We start from the raw sequence: 6,195 nt of genomic DNA on the forward strand, positions 1-6,195 counted from the left end.
TAGGGTCCCTAGGCCTGGCCAGCAATCAGGGCCAACTGTGGGGTGACCTGTGGGCGGGGTGATCAGGGCTCCCCTCCCCCCCCTCCACTGGCACCTATGTTGGCTGGTGGCCTGGCACTGCCTGCTGGCTAACCCTGCTCCCCTAGTGCCACCACTGCCAGTCGCCTCCCTCTCGGGGGGCAGATGGTCAACACAGGAGTTGCACCCTGGTGGTCAGTGCACATCATAGAGACCAGTCATTCTGCTGGTTGTTCTGCCATTTGATGATTTGCATGTTAGGGTTTTATTATATAGGATATGATAGTTTGGATTAGTAGGTTAACTAAAATATATTAGTAAAATTAATTGAATATGTTTCTTCTTACTTTTTATAATGTGATTAATAGGAAATTTAAGTTTCCTATGTGGCTTGCAGTATATTTCTATTGGAAATCACTGCTCTAGACAATAGTGATCTTTTAAAATAAAAATTAGTTTATATAATAACTCTGCTTTAACCCTTACACATTTGATAAAGACCAAAATTTGTAATGTTGCCTTCCAGTTCCTGTCTAACCTGGCTCCTGTCCACTTCTCCAGCCCCATTTCATGCTGCTCAGCCCTGGTAATTTTGTCCTTTTCATTGTTCCTTAGAGGCACCCCATCTGCAGCAGTTTCTTCCACATGTTCTCTCCCACCTGAAATTAACCCATGGTAGACCCACTATTATTTTATCTTATAGCATTATTTTTTTATCCTGTGTAACAGTTATCACCATTTCTAATTATGTATTCATTATTTTGACAGAGACAGTATAGCAGAGTTCCTATTCATTAAATGGTCATGTTAGTATTTCTATTGGGCTTATGCAATTTCAGAGCCAGAAATCTCCTTGTTTTCTATAAAAGAAAGCTGATGTGTTTAAAAGTTTTACTTTCATTGAAAAAAGGGCATATTTTCTTTCTGTGATTTACATCTTTTTAAAAATATCTTTTTTATTGATTTCAGAGAAGAAGGAAGAGGGAGAGAGAAATAGAAACACAATGATGAGAGAGAATCATTGATTGGCTGCCTCCTGCACGCCCCCTACTGGGAATCGAGCCTGCAACCCAGGTATGTGCCCTGACCAGGAATCAAACCCTGACCTCCTGGTTCATAGGTCTCATAAGTCAACAGTAAACTGTGCCAAGCCAGCTCAGCCAAGGGTTCACAAGCCTGAGTGAGGGCGGCAAATGGATGAAGAAATGATAGACAGAATAAACTGGGTCTAGGTAGATCTTCCTGTGCCTGGCTGAGGCCACAGAGAGAGATCCAGCTGCAGGCTGAGCCTTTATTTTATAGCCAGAGGTAAACAAGGTAGTGATTACAATTTTCTTGTGAGACCCCTGGTCTAGATGGATCTTCCTGTGCCTGGCTGAGGCCACAGAGAGATCCAGAGGCAAGCTGAGCCTTTATTTTATAGCCAGAGGTAAACAAGGTAGTGGTCACCATAGTTACAATGTTCTTGTGAGTTTCACTTGTTTTGGCAGCACTTGCTGCACCACCCACAGCCCATTAGCTACCTAGGAAGGATCTAGGGAATGTCAGAAGGTCAAGCCAAATTATGCTAAGAGGACTGTGCCCTCTAAGCTGGGACTTGTTTGTGGCTTTGCCAACAGGTCAGTCCGAGGCTTAACCCTATAGCCCTACACTAAATCACTGAGCCACATGGGCCAGGCAGTTCTCTGTGGTTAGAGGTGTGCAAGGCACATTCTCTTGCCCACCACAATTACTTTTTCAAATAGTAAATATAGATCAGGATTTAGGGATTAGTTTCATATAAAATATCAAAATCCGTCTAATTACAATTTCTATTACAATAGGACTTTCATATTATCACGTCAAACAAGATTGGACATGTTACAAAGTAAAACAGTTACTCCTGAAAACAATATATTTCATAAGTTGGGTGCAAAGGAGTTTGGCTGCCTAGGTCCTAGCAATGAACTGATTTTATTTACACCTTGAATCTGTGTTATCAACTTAGGCAGAAACAGAAATACATTAGGCTACCCTTGTTCTCTTTTTATGATAAAAGGAAGCCATCATATATAACATCAGAGGCCATCTTTTTTTCTGGAACTAAACTCAAGGAAGAATTTGTTACTTGCTTCCCTGTAAAGAACACTCAGATATAATGGGTTATATCTCCAATTATAGGTTTACAAAAGGATCAGAAATGCAGTTCAAGGAGAAGGTTCTTGTTTTGATTTTCCCTAATGTAGAGAATTTAACATTAAACTGTAACTCAGTCAATTAATTTCTATGTTTGGCTTTAATAGTATGACTTAAATACCAGGCCTTCAGTTATTCTAAAATAATATCAGGACAGAACTCAGTGAATTCAGAAAAGATAAGAAGCCTCATTAGACTAGGCTTGACATTCCCAATTATCTAATATTGCAAAGATATCTTTACTAATCCTTGATGGAGGTGAAATTTATAGCAGATTTTTAATCACTGCTTCCTAAGGTGTTGTATGTATATCACTCATGGCCCAAGAGAATGTTAGAAGATAAACAAAACTTTATTTTATCAATTAAAATGTTATTTTAATGTGTTTTAGGAAATAATGTGACTAGTTCATTCAACTGTGAGTTTATAGATAAGGTTAAGTTAAAAAGTTTTAAAGAGAATTATTAAATAACTAGAGGCCCAGTGCACAAAATTCGTGCAGGGGGGGTGGGGGGTTCCTCAGCCCAGCCTGTGCCTTCTTATAGTCCAGGACACCTCGGGGGATGTCTACCTGCTGGCTTAGGCCCAATCCTAAGTTGGACATCCCTCTCAGAGTCCAGGATCCCTTTTGCAGTCCAGGACCCCTTGCTTCTTACCGCCCACCTGCTTGCTGCTCCTTAGTGCTGCCATGGAGGCGGGAGAGGCTCCCACCATCACCACTGCGTTCGCCAGCTGTGAGCCTGACTTCTGGCAGAGCAATGTTCCCCCTGTGGGAGTGCACTGACCACCAGGGAGCAGCTCCTGCATTGAGCATCTGCCCCCTGGTGGTCAGTGCACATCATAGCTACCATTTGTTCTGCTGGTTGTTCCACTGTTCAGTAGATTTGCATATTAGGGTTTTATTATATAGGAGGATAGTATATTGGTAAGCAGGCATGGCAAAAGTCAAATGATAAGGATGTGTGGTAGGCTGGATAATGGCCCCCAAAGATATCTACATACTAACCTCGGAATCTATGAATGTGGCCCCACGTATTAAAAGTAACATTACAGCTGTAATTAAGTTAAGGATCTTGAGATGGGGAGATTAGCCTGGACTATCTGGTTGGGCCCAATGATATAATCAAGAGGAGTCTTACAAAACAGAGTCTGGAGAGTCAAAGACAGAGGAGTAGTTGTGACAAGGCAAGCAAGAGGCTAGAGCAGCCGTGGGCAAACTACGGCCCGCGGGCCGGATCCAGCCCGTTTGAAATGAATAAAACTAAAAAAAAAAAAAAGACTGTACCCTTTTATGTAATGATGTTTACTTTTAATTTATATTAGTTCACACAAACACTCCATCATGCTTTTGTTCAGGCCCTTCGGTCCAGTTTAAGAACCCATTGTGGCCCTCGAGTCAAAAAGTTTGCCCACCCCTGGGCTAGAGTGATGCAAGGAGGGGAACACAGCTTTTAGAAGCTAAAGAGACAAAGAATGAATTCTGCTTTGAAGGCTCTAAGAAGGAACCACTGCTATCAACACCCTGATTTTAACCCTATAAGGTCATTTCTGACTTGTATCTCCAGAACTGTAATGGAATAAATTCCTCTTGTTTTAAGCCACTAAATCTATGATAACTTATGATAGCAGAAATCAGAAACGAATACAGATAGATGGTAATCAAGAGACTGACATTTATAAAACACTAGAGGCCCAGTGCACAAAATCCATGCACAGGTGGGGTCCCTAGTGGCCGTCGGCTGCCGGCCAGGGCGTCCCTTCCCCTGGCTGCCTGCCACCACCACTCGCTGGGTCCTCCCTACCCAGGGTTGGCTGGCTGGCCCTGCCCCCTGATCGAACTCCTGGTTGAACTCCCAGTCGAGGGGACAATTTGCATATTAGGCTTTTATTATATAGGATTGCCTTAGCCAGTGTCTGAGTGCAGGTATTTCATGTTGTTCATCAAGGGAATAGCCATAAGCTACAGATGCCAGGCTATGCTGTACTTCATGTATTTCTCATTCAGCAAATATCTTTGCAAGTTGTTCATTACCCTTGTATATAATTCATCTGGATCTGGAGGCTTGAAATAATTTTCAAAATTTACTGATAATAATTAGAATAATTAATAGCATTTATTGAGCTTTAAGCAGATCAGGCATTGTTCTAAGCTATATATATATATATATATATCGTCTAACCTTATGGAATAGTTTCTGTTTTATCCCCATTTTATAGATGGCCTTGCTGTGTGGACCCAGCTTTGAATCTACAGGCCTGTCTCTGTTTGAGGTCTTGGTTTTCATCATATTTAAGGAGTCCTAGATTTCTCCTCCCATTTCCTTGTCTAACTTGGGCTTCAGTTTTCCCTTACAGTGTTGTTATACCCTATCCTTTAAGTGAAAAGAAGACAGAGCAAAATAAGATTGGAATATTTGTACCTTCCTTCTGCCATCTGATAACATTAAACCATCTTCCTAGCCAACATGCTATCAATTCTGAATGCTCTTTAAACAATATTTACTAGTATTGTGCTTGCTATTAATATTCTCAATAGGAATTTATTTCAAATATAAAATACTTTTAACAACACTAAACAAAAATCATGGAGGAGTAATAAAAGTGACACTCAGTCAAAGCGCCATTCGTTTCCTTTGCAGGAATTGAGACTGGTCTGTGCTTTTGACCTTGCTTCTTGAAAAGTGATACAGGCGTTTTCCCTCACTGTGCAATCTTGGAAAGGGTATGTACTTTGGGCTTCAGGTTCCTCTTCTGCAAAATTGGAGTTGCACTGGGAGATCTCTAAGGCTTCTTTCAGTTCTAATTTCAGTAACTTCAAAATATATATTTCTTTTGGGAAAAAGTAATTCAACAGAGCTCTGCCTGTTAATATGACATTGGACCCTGATTTACTAATAAATATTCCAGCGATTATTAACACACATGTGACTTTGATGCTAGACTTATTACTAATTTTACAGGCTACTTATGAAGTGTGCTTCCTTTCGGTGGGTGCAAGTATTTTGTTGTGGTTGCTTAAACAATCTCTCTTGTGCCTACGAGCTTTCTACCACCTGAAGAAAATGAAAAACTGAGTTCTCATTTATTGTTTTAGCTCAATCTCCTACTACAGTTCTCCAAATTCTGCCTGCTTCTGCCACATCATGATGTTACTATAAAACATCACTGAACTAGCAAGCTCAGATATGCCTAATGTCAAGAATGTTATAGAAGGAATATCTGCATTAGATGTGGTTAGATTAGATGATCTCTTAGGATGACCAATTGTCTTCTTTTTCCAGGGACTATTCCCAGTTTTAACACTGAAAGTCCTCAAACCCAAGAAATCCTCAATCCTGGGAAAACCAGGTTAGTTGGTTGCCCTTTCTGAGGTCCCTTAAAACCTAAGACTCGCGGTCAGTGCTGTTCAGTAGAACTTTCTGCAATTCTGGGAATGTTCTATAGCTACACTGTCCAATTCAATAGCCATATGGCTATTGAGCACCTGAAATGTGAACAGTGCAATTGAAGAACTGAATTTTTAAAAAATATATATTTTTATTGATTTCAGAGAGGAAGGGAGAGGGAGAGAGAGATAGAAACATCAATGCTGAGAGAGAGTCGTTGATTGGGTGCCTCCTGCATGCTATGTGCCCTGACCAGGAATGGAATCGTGACCTCCTGGTTCATAGGTCAATGCTCAACTACTGAGCCACACCAGCCGGGCTGAGGAACTGAATTTTTAATTAGTTTACATTTAAGTAGCCACATGTGACAAGTAATTACTCTACAGGACAACACAGTTCTTAGGTGATGCCATGAAAATGATCACTGGTGAGGTGCTTCATGCAGTATCTCTAAGGCAGCGGTTCTCAACCTGTGGGTCCTGACCCCTTTGGCAGTCGAACGACCCTTTCACAGGGGTCGCCTAGGACCATCCTGCATATCACATATTTACATTATGATTCATAACAATAGCAACATTACAGTTATGAAGTAGCAACGAAAATAATTTTATGGTTT

The sequence above is a fragment of the Myotis davidii genome, unplaced genomic scaffold (assembly GCF_000327345.1).
Source record: "Myotis davidii unplaced genomic scaffold, ASM32734v1 scaffold385, whole genome shotgun sequence".
NCBI classification, from domain to species: domain Eukaryota; kingdom Metazoa; phylum Chordata; class Mammalia; order Chiroptera; family Vespertilionidae; genus Myotis; species Myotis davidii.